The following is a 10,951-nucleotide window of genomic DNA, read 5'->3' as shown; positions in this document are numbered from 1 at the left end:
TCACTTGCTGTGAATGCCGGTAGAGCACCGACATTCACAGGAGAACAGCATTTCTGAAGCATCACTCTGATCAGCAGAAGTGATTAGACTGTGCAGTGATAAAGTCTCCTAGGGGGACCAGTAAAATAAGTAAATAAAAAGTTTAAAATAAAAGTTCAAATCACCCCCTTTTAGCCCATTGAAAATAAAACGTTCAGAAATGCCCTAACTATAAAAGTATAAAATCAATTAATCAGACAGGTAGTGTTAAAAAAATTCCAAACGCCAAAATTAAGGTTTTTTTGGTCCCCGCAAGACTGCATAAAAATGCAATAACAGGCAATCAAAACATTGCATCTAGCCAAATATAATATAATTAAAAAGTCAGCTCAAAACGCAAAAAATAAGCAGTCACTGAGCCCCAGATTCCAAAAAATGAGATTGCTACGGGTCTTGGAAAATAGCGATAAAAGCGCAATTTTTTTTTTTAAAAAAAAGACTTCTGACATTTTTTGCACCACTTAGATAAGAGGAACACTATACATGTTTGGTATCTACAAACTCGTACTGACCTGGGGAATCATAATGCCAGGTCAGTTTTTCTAAATAGTGAACAAGGTAAATTAAGAACCCAAAAAACAATTGTGCAATTACACTTTTTTTGCAATTTCAACACAATTTTTTCCCATTTTCAAGTACAATATGGGGCAGAATAAATAGTGTAGTTCAAAAGTAAACTTGGCCCACGAAAAACAAGCCCTCTTATGGTTATATTTATGGAAAAACAAAAAAGTTATAGCTTTTGGAAGACGGGGAGGAAAAATACGAAAAACGGAAAATCGCCAGGGGTTAAAGGGGTTAATATTGCAAAATATAGGAGAAGCTTTCTAATATCATTCTTCCTTTAATCATACTTGAAAAACATGGGTGTACTACGAACGGCATACAGATGACACACACGTACACACAGATGGACAAAACGGACCATGCAACGTAGGGGCCTAAGGTTGTGCAAAAATGTTGCACTGTTTTACGAAAGCTCTGGCTAGCTCCATCTGCTTTTTGAAAAGTGGCAAGAGCTTAAATGGGGATTATGGCCAAACATGTCCAACAAATTTATCATCATTTTTACACAAAGCTGGCAGCATTTACAGTGGACATGTATACTAGTCCCTGCCTGGCGTACACTTCTGGTGGCGACTTATGGTTCTTGAAGGATGAACTAAACACTAAGAGGCATCTTACTATTAATTAATATGATTTATATTACTCCAGTGCTGCGTTCATTAAAGTGGCTTTCCGGTCTACATCCACAAGTCTGCATTCACTCTATGTATCAGTCTATGGCCTCTTTCACACCTCCGTGTCTCTAGTACGTGTGGTGTCCGTTTTCACATGTACCATTTTTGTCCATATCGGGCGAGCTTGAGGCATTGAGCTTCAGCAAAATCATGATTTCAAATCAGTTCAGTGCCCGCGGTTCTCACGCCAAGTATCGTGAGGGGGTTGCTGCGATACTTGGTATGAGAGCCGCATACACTGACCTGAACGTGAACTCTTGCTGTGTGACCCACTGCAGTGATCTGGCTGACCTCATGAGGTCATCTCAGTTAACTGCAATGGTTCTCACAGCAGTGTGTAAGGCTTCAGTGACTGCTCTCCCAGCCAATGAGGAATGATCTGTTCTTCATTGGCCAGGACTGTGAGTCTTGGAAGGTCATGGGACACCCCTTATGGATTACGCCGGACCTTGGATTAGGGTTTTTGCAGGAAAATAAATTGGTGAATAAGAGTGTTTTTTTGTTTTTACTTCTTTAATTATTTTCTCTCTTTATGTCTATCAGATTTGCTCTTGGCGAACATCATGGGAACATGATTTGCTCTTGGGGAACATCATCGCTATGGATTACGACGGACTTTTTCTTTAAATAAATGTTTAATAAATTGATGAACGAGGGTTGTAGTTGAGGGGTGTTTGTTCAAATAAAATATTTTTTTATATTTCTACTGGATTAGTAATAGTGATGTCTCATAGACGCCCACCCATTATAATACCAAGGCTTGATGCTAGCTGGCAATTCACAGCTAACATCAACCCCATATATTACCCCGTTTGCCACTGCACCAGTTCAACGGAAAGAGCCGAGTACAGTGCCAGACTTGGTGCATCTAATAGATACACCACCTCTGGGGCAACTGTGGGCTGCTATTTTTAGGCTGGGAAGGGTCAAATAACCATGGCCTTTCCCCCAAAAAAATATCAGTCCCCCGTTGTCTGCCCCTTGACTGGTTAAGAAAAAAATAATTCTAAAAATAATTTTTAAAAATCAGCGTGTGATCCCCTCTATTTTTCAAAACCCGCAAAGAGACAGGTGACAGCTGAGGGTTGCAGCCTGCAGCTGCTGCTGTACCTGTGCTGGTTATGAAAATTAGAAGGAAAACCATGTTTTTTCTTCAATTAGTTCATTCAATCTATCTATCTATCTATCTATCTATCTAGCTAGCTATCTATCAATCTGTCTATCCATTATCTATCTATCTATCAATCATCTATCTATCTATCCATTATCTATCTATCTATCTATCTATCTATTTATCTATCTAGCATTTATCTATCACTTTTCTGGCTTTGCACATCTTTTACACATAAAAAAACATTAATTTCCGTATCATACGTTTTTTCCTGGTATCAGTCACATGGATTTCACACAGACATACAGACAGCACACGGATGACACCCAGATGACACGCATGGATGGCCATACAGATGGCCAAAAAGGACGGTGCAACACGTGCTTTCTCTTTACATGGATGTGTGAAGGAGGCCTATGTGACTGCAGACTTGTGAATCCTCTCATCCAGAGAAGGGCTGGAACGGGGCGCAGACATAGTGGAAGAGCAGACATGACAGGAGTTTGTAGGGACAAGACACATACAGGGTTTAATGGGAGTTTAAGCAGGAAAAGGTTAATAGAAGTTTGGCACGTTTACAGCAGGAAATGAAGGGGGAGTCATAGGATTTCAGAGGGTCACATGGATTGGGGAGACTGTTATAGGATTGGCTGGAAGCCTGTAGGAAGGGGTGTGGAAATGAAAGAGGAGTACCTGTTATAAGAAGAGGAAGAGAAGCCCGGACATCTTGTCTCATGGATCCAGGACCAGTGAACAACCCACCCACCCGCCCTTATTTAGTGTTAAAAATTAAAAAAAAAAAATATATATATATATATATATATATATATATATATATATAACTAAATAAAAATAAAGATAAATGTATACTTTAACTTAATATGACAATGAGGTGGTGGGTAATGTTATGTTGCATTTATGTCATGGTAGCTGAGGTGAGGAGGTCAGGGATGGCCTTGGGTAATGGAGTAAGGGGTCACATCGGAGGTATGCTGACCCCTCATGGTTTGGTTATGGTTAAGTTCCGGCCGGGACGGTTCCCGGGGAACAGGTTAAAATTTGGAGATGGGACAGCACTGTGACACTTGTCAGCCCCGAGTCGGTGTGGTGCGACTGGGGAGGATATTCTGGTGCTGTCCAGTGGTTTAGGCCATCCAGGATCTCATCAATAGCGGTTATGGTTATTATGGTTATTATATTGAGTATGTTCTTAATTGTAATTAATAAAGGCTGCTGTGGCCATATATTTCCATCGTCAATCAGCCTTGTGTAGTTTTTGTGCTTGGACACTTTACAATACCCTAGTCATGTGAGCTGTGAGGATTTGCCGGTTTTCACAGAGAGGAACAGCAGTCACGAGTATGTGATATCCATAATCCCGGCCACATTCTGAATAGAGGAGTGCGGCCTCGCTCAATTCAAATGTATTTCATGCAATGTGAAGATTCACAAGTCTGCAGTCACATAGAGTGACACATAGAGTGACTGCAGGCTTATGGATTTAGACCAAACAATCCCTTTAAGATTGGTATACAAAATGGCAATCGGGGCCAAGCAATACACAAACGTTTCTGTTACAGGGGCCATATTATCAGACTGTACCACTCCCAAGAACTTGCGCCTGTCACTTCTGTTTCTTCCTCACTATATATTCTATGGAAACAAAAATGTGGGTGAATGTTACATATTTAGTTCCCTCCCTATAGTTCTAAATATATTCACACATCCATGTTTTTGATACCTTCGCTGTCCCAACCAACACCCCTCCAACTCTATTTGGTATTGTCTGCCTATTTTGTATAGGGATATAGACGCAAAAGGTCACAGTGACTGTTAAACTGTCCACTTGGAGGAGAACAGGTCCAGCACAACCATCTCACAAGTGGCTTAAGTGTTTCATCTGTCAAAGGCCACAGCATCAGGTGAAGGGGGACCATGGAACAACGCATCTATTTTTGGGAACCACTCATGAGTCCACGTTTAGATGTAGATTTACCATTTAGTGCATTATATGTCACAACAACTTTTATTCATTGTTCCGAACTGAATATTCACATTGACAATATATATATATATATATATATATATATATATATATATATACATATATATAAAAAGTATATATATATATATGTTTATTTATATCTCCAAGATGTCACCCTTATGGCTGTCTGGCAGGTTCTAGCAATGAAACGCTATTGTCTGCTATGATCTCATCATACCCTTGATGTTACTAGTATGTGTCCAGTAGCAGTGTCGGACTGGTTGCCGGAGGAATCTTCAGTAATACCAGGCCTGGTTGCAGTTACCTGCACTGAACTCTGGAGCTCTCACCTGAGCTCTGGAGTGCAGCCTGGACTGAACTCGGGGTGTTCAGGATTGAACCGCGAGCGCCAAGTTGTTCCACGGTGATTGCGGTTCAGTTCATGGCAGCTGCGGACAGGCCAGGCTGAACTCCGAAGCTGTCACCTGAGCTCCGAGGTTCAGCCCGGCCTGTCCCCACCTGTGACATGAACTGAACCGCAATCACCGTGGAATCATTCGGCGCTCGTGGTTCAGTCCTGCAAACCCCGAGTTCAGTCCAGGCTGCACTCCAGAGCTCAGGTGAGAGCTCCAGAGTTCAGTGCAGGTAACTGCGGCCAGGCCTGGTATTACTGGCGATTTTTCCAGTAACCAGTCCGACACTGTCCAGTAGTATCACGTAGGACAAGGGTAGGCACACGCAACGGTTCAGACATTGGTGTACGCGCTGATTTTTTTTCAGGTAGAAGATACTTCAGGAAACCGCCTGTGGTGTTTTTCTTGAAAGATTTTTGGCGCCTTTTGATGCCGTTTTTTACTCTTAGGGCTCGTGCGCACGTTATGTAATAGCATGCATCCTGCGTCCCCTGCACAATCTTTGTAGATTGTGAATAATCCGTGCGCACGTTGCTTTTTTGAACGCAGGGATTTGGATGCTAAAATTTTGACCCAAATCCGTGCATTCAAAAAAGCAGCATGTCAATTAATTTGTGCGCTTTGGCTGCAACTCTCACTCTGTCTATGGCCTAAAACACACTTCCGCAAAAAAAACGTCCGTATGACACAGTCCGTTTTTGGGGTTCGTGTTCAGTTTTTTTGGGGCGTTTCTCCGGTACGTATGGCATCCGTGTGATGGCGCATGCGAGCCGTGTGTACGTGTAAAATGTCCGTGTTTGTGTGTAAGATGCCCGTGTATGTGTACGTGGAATGTCCGTGTGGAATGTCCGTTTGTGTGTTGCACAATGTCATTGATACATGTCGGCTGACAGCAGACAGAGATGCGCGATGAGAATGAACTCGGGTGAACTTCACCCGACTTCATTGTCATGCCGCGGCTCTGTCTGTGTGCCGCGTACTGATTAGCGGTCACCTGTGAAGGATTCACCAGTGACCGCTAATCCCCCGAGTGACTGAAGTGAGCAGCCCTCTCTCATACTTACCGCTCCCCTATCACCAGTGCGGCGAGGAACAGCTGTGCAGAAAATACGCGGCAACAATTACTTTGAATATGCCGGCCGCTCATTAATCAATCTCGTATTCCCTGCTTTCCCCACCCACAGACGCCTGTGATTGGTTGCAGTCAGACACGCCCCCCACGCTGAGTGACAGCTGTCTCACTGCACCCAATCACAGCAGCCGGTGGGCGTGTCTATACTGTGCAGTAAAATAAATAAATAGTTAAAAAAACGGCGTGCGGTCCCCCCAATTTTGATCGTGCTATTCCCTTCATTAGCTGCGTGGAGCTGACAGGAGCGGCGGTGTCTTCTGCAGCTCCGGTCACCTTCATGCAGCACAGCTGGAAACGACGCTGGACCATCCTGGATTACGCCGGACATGGTGGGCTTTTTCGGGCTTATAAAATTGGTGAACAAGGCAATTTGTTAGTGCTTTTTTTTCTAATAAAGGATTGTTCGGGGGTGTGTGTTTATTTACTGTAATTTACAGATTAATCATGGAAGGTATCTCGGGGAGACGCCTGACATGATTAATCTAGGGCTTATTGGCAGCTATGGGCTGCCAAAAACTCCTTATTACCCGGATTTGCCAACACACCAGGGCAAATCGGGAAGAGCCGGGTACTGTCCCAGAACTGTCGCATCTAATGTATGCGGCAATTCTGGGCGGCTGCTGACTGATATTGTTAGGCTGGGGGGCTCCCCATAACGTGGGGCTCCCCATCCTGAGAATACCAGCCTTCAGCCGTAAGGCTTTATCTGGCTGATAATAAAATTGGGGGGGACCGCACGCCGTTTTTTTTAAATTATTTATTTATTTTACTGCACAGTATAGACACGCCCACCGGCTGCTGTGATTGGGTGCAGTGAGACACCTGTCAATCAGCGTGGGGGGCGTGTCTGACTGCAACCAATCACAGGCGTCTGTGGGTGGGGAAAGCAGGGTATACGAGATTGTTTAATGAGCGGCCGGCATATTCAAAGTAATTGTTGCCGCGTATTCTCTGCACAGCTGTTTGTCGCCGCGCTGGTGATCGGGGAGCGGTATGAGCCAGGGGAAGAAAAAAACCGAGCACCAATGTAAGTATGACTGAGAACAGCAGAAAAAAAGTAAGTATACGGAATTTAATTTAAAAAAAAAATAAAAATAAGATCGCTAGTGTAAAAACGCACACGCACGAAACGTGCTGAACACGGAGATACTCCGTGTGCGGTACGTGCAGGCATGGACCCATAGACTAAAGCGGGTCCGTGCCTGCGTGCTGCCGGCCAAAAACGGACATGTCGTCCGGGTAGAAAAGCGCACACACGTACTTACCACACGGACACACGTTCCGTGTGATTTTACGTGTGTGTGCCATCTACCATTGAATAACATGGGTCTCCGTGTGTACGTATCTCCGGTACGAGCAAATACGTACCGCACACGTACAAATTAAACGGATGTGTGTTGTGGGTCTATGGGAGAGGCAGCATCCAGAGCGCATGAATTCGACATTTATTCTGCAGACACACTGCATCCATTACACAGTGTTTCTGCAGTGATTTGCAGCGCACATGTGCTGACAAATCGCTGCAGAAATTTCAGCATTTACTTGCGAACAAGCCCTTATTTGTATGTATAAAACAGTGAGCTGCTTCCAAGCCAGCAGAAGAATTGTTTGGTCACTCAAAAGACTGAAAATTTAGACAACTAACCATTTTTACATTGCTCATTCTTTAAGTTCGTCCAGACAACCATATTTTTGGTCCATGTGTGATCCGTCAAAAAATTTGTTCGCACTCGGACCAATGTTACTCAATGAGGCCGTGCAACTGTCCCCTTTTTTTTTTTTCTTTTTCTTTTTTTCTTTTTCTTTTTCTTTTTCTTTCCCTCAGATCAAATGGCCTGAGGGAAGAAATTGTAACATGCACGATTTGCCGCAGAGTATCGGATGGCATTCATTTAATCATTCAAGTCTATGTGCCGCTTTACACGCTACAACATCGCTAGCATTTGCTGGCGATGTCGAGCGTGATAGCACCTGCCCCCGTCGTACGGCCGATATGTGGTGATCGCTGCCGTAGCGAACATTATCGCTACGGCAGCGTCACACGCACATACCTGTTCAGCGACGTCGCTGTGACTGACGAACATTCCCTCCCTCAAGAGGGGTGCGTTCGGCGTCATTGCGACGTCACCGTGACGTTACTAAGTGGCCGTCCAATAGAAGCAGAGGTGCGGAGATGAGCGGAACGTAACATCCCGCCCACCTCCTTCCTTCCTCATTGATGGCGGACGCAGGTAAGGAGATGTTCGTCGTTCCTGCGGTGTCACACATAGCGATGTGTGCTGCCGCAGGAACGACGAACAACATCGTACCTGCAGCTGCAACGATAATTGGGAATGGACCCCCATGTCACCGATTAGCGATTTTGAACGTTTTGCAACGATTCAAAATCGCTCATAGGTGTCACACACAACGACATCGCTAACGCGGCCGGATGTGTGTCACAAATTCCGTGACCCCAACGACATAACTTTAGCGATGTCGTGGTGTGTAAAGCGGCCCTATGGCTCTGTGAAAAAAATTGGACTGCACTCAATTGGTGTACGAGTGAGGTCTGATCTTAACAGACTGACAGAATGGACGAGATGGAGAAACTTTTTTTTTTCTTCTTTTTAATCCTTCTCCGCAACCGAGAATAAAGGATCCCACTGATCAGAGACTGATTAGCATAATCAGACCGATTATCTCGGACAGAGAAAATATGGTTATTTTACCCTAGCCTTTCTGGCATTTTTTTAGTGCTTTTTCAGGTGGATTCCAGTATTAATAAACCGCAAAAAGATGTCGTGTGCACATACCCTTTAGGCTACATGAGCACGCTGCGTTTTCCAAGCAAAGTCTATGAGAAGTCAGATTTGCTGTGCGCACGCTGCAGTTTATTTGTCAGCACTTTTTTTTACAACATTTTGTGACAAAAAAGAAGCAGCATGTTCATTCTTTCTTGTGTTTTTGTCAACATTTGTCACCCATTGAAATCAATGAGGAGAAGAAAAACGCATGACAAAACGCATGGTTACAAATAATTTGTGTTTTGCATATGTTTTACCCGTGGTTTTGTCAGCAAAAACACAGCTCACCAACTTAGTTCCAGAATGACAAAATCAATGCTGGAGTGATGTTGGTATGTCAGTATCTCAGTCTGTCTCTGTCTCTCCAAGCACTACATTCTCACCAATCACCGGCTGTCACACTGCTCCCGCAGCTTCTCATTCTTCTTCCTGACCCACTGATTAGCCTCATTACATATTCACTGCACCCGCTCATTAGGCTCAAAAATATTCACTCCTCCCCCGTCTGTGATTGGTTACAGTCAGATGCGCCCCCATGCTGAGTGACAGCTGTCTGACTGCAACCAACCACAGCTGCCGGTGGGCGTGTTTGTGTAGCGGGCGGGGAAGGACGACGCTGCGCTCGCAAACGCTCGGGTCCGGCGCGGCTGTGATGGCTGCTCGGTGGCTTGAGCGGTGGGCCAGATCCGGGGACTCGAGCGGCGCTCCTCGCCCATGAGTGAAAGGGGTGGTTTGGGGATTTAGTCCGTGACGCCACCCACGGGTTGTGGTGAGGTTGGGGGCACCGCCGCTGCTGTTGACGAGGATCCCGGGAGCAATGGCAGGGAGCAGCTGGGATGTTGTTTTCCCCTCCGTGGATAGGGGTTGGTTGTCCCGGGGCCCGGTGAGGTGACGGGGAGGCAGGGTTGGCGAGGTGCACGGTCGCCTGGACTGCGCAGCGCGGTACCGGGTGGCATGATTGTACTCACTCAGCCACAAATGTACGCAAAGTCTCTGGGAAACCAAACGGCTGGATGGACGGGTCCTGCAGCCGGCTGCTGTAGCTTCTCCCGGACGGTTGGTGGTGGCTGCCTTTCCCTGCACCTTTGTGTATGTTCGGTCCCGATGGATTACCACCGGTAACCCGCTCCCCAACGTATATATGCGCTGGAGGAGCCCTTTTGCCCACAGGCTCTGGCCCTTGGAACTCTAGCTGTGGCGGTAGCTGTATTTCCTTCTGCTGGTTGGACGGTTGCCTTCAATCGGGTCTTGGCTGTTAGGAAACCCCTGGGGTTCCGGTCACTGACGGATTTGACCTCTAATGGCAACTCCAAGCCTGGTCGGGGTCCGTAAGCCCTGCCTGTGTGTGCTGGCTTCACTTCGCTCCCCAGTTCGGTACCGGCGGGCCACCGCCCGTCCCCGATCCTACGGTTCCGCGTTGATCTGCCTCTCCTGCAGACGGCCACCACCGTCTGCCAACCTTGCTCTTAGTGCCCGGGCCACACACCTGGGCACGGTCAGTTTGCTCCTCTTTCCTTCACTTCCCTAACGGAACTCCTTCCTTTTCCCGCCTCCAGGACTGTGAACTCATCAGTAGGTTGGGCCAACCGCCTGGCTCCACCCCACCTGGTGTGGACATCATCCCCTGGAGGGAGGCAACAAGGATTTTGTGTCTGGCTGATGTGCCTGTCTCGGGGTGGGGGTGTGTGTTGCAGTACCTGTGACGACCTGGCTAATCCAGGGCGCCACATTTGCATCATACATTACAATAAATCTAATATATAAAGCTGAGTGTGTGTATGTGTGTATGTGTGTATGTCCGCTAAAGAAATCCGCACCGTTGCATTTACAATCACAACAATTTGCACAGACGCCTCATGTGACTCAGGGAACGTTATAGACTATGTTTTGACAAGAAAATTTAACCCCGAGCTTTACAGTTACTCTTCAAAAAAACTGCCTCTATTAAAGTGAATGGAGCTGCGAGCTACAGCTATTAATAAGAGCTGTGATTGGTTGCTATAGGAATAAAGGACAGTCATAGTAGAACAAGCTTATGTGTGAGGTATTATGATGTCGGTGGAGAGACAGACACAGACAGACAGAGATAGACAGAAAGGCACAGACAGAGAAAGAGGCACACAGGGAAAGAGACAGAGACAAACAGAGACAGGAAAAAAAAGCCAGACAGACAGAAAGACACACGGGGAAAGAGACAGAGACAGACAGAGAGACAGACAAAGACAGACAGGGAAAGATGGAGAAA

General features: G+C 45.8%; 1 long non-coding RNA gene across 1 annotated transcript in view; it reads left to right on the top strand.

The window, feature by feature from the left end:
• Positions 1-4,236: 4,236 nt before the first annotated feature.
• LOC142301443 (uncharacterized) overlaps positions 4,237-10,951 on the top strand; it is a 30,025-nt gene continuing 23,310 nt past the window's right edge. The window contains exon 1 of the long non-coding RNA XR_012752805.1: positions 4,237-4,313. This is a non-coding gene — a long non-coding RNA (uncharacterized LOC142301443). The remainder of the gene's footprint in view (positions 4,314-10,951) is intronic.

Source organism: Anomaloglossus baeobatrachus, chromosome 4 (assembly GCF_048569485.1).
Source record: "Anomaloglossus baeobatrachus isolate aAnoBae1 chromosome 4, aAnoBae1.hap1, whole genome shotgun sequence".
In the NCBI taxonomy this organism is placed as follows: domain Eukaryota; kingdom Metazoa; phylum Chordata; class Amphibia; order Anura; family Aromobatidae; genus Anomaloglossus; species Anomaloglossus baeobatrachus.
Note: the sequence above shows the minus strand (reverse complement) of the source record. Positions and strands in the feature narration are given on the sequence as shown.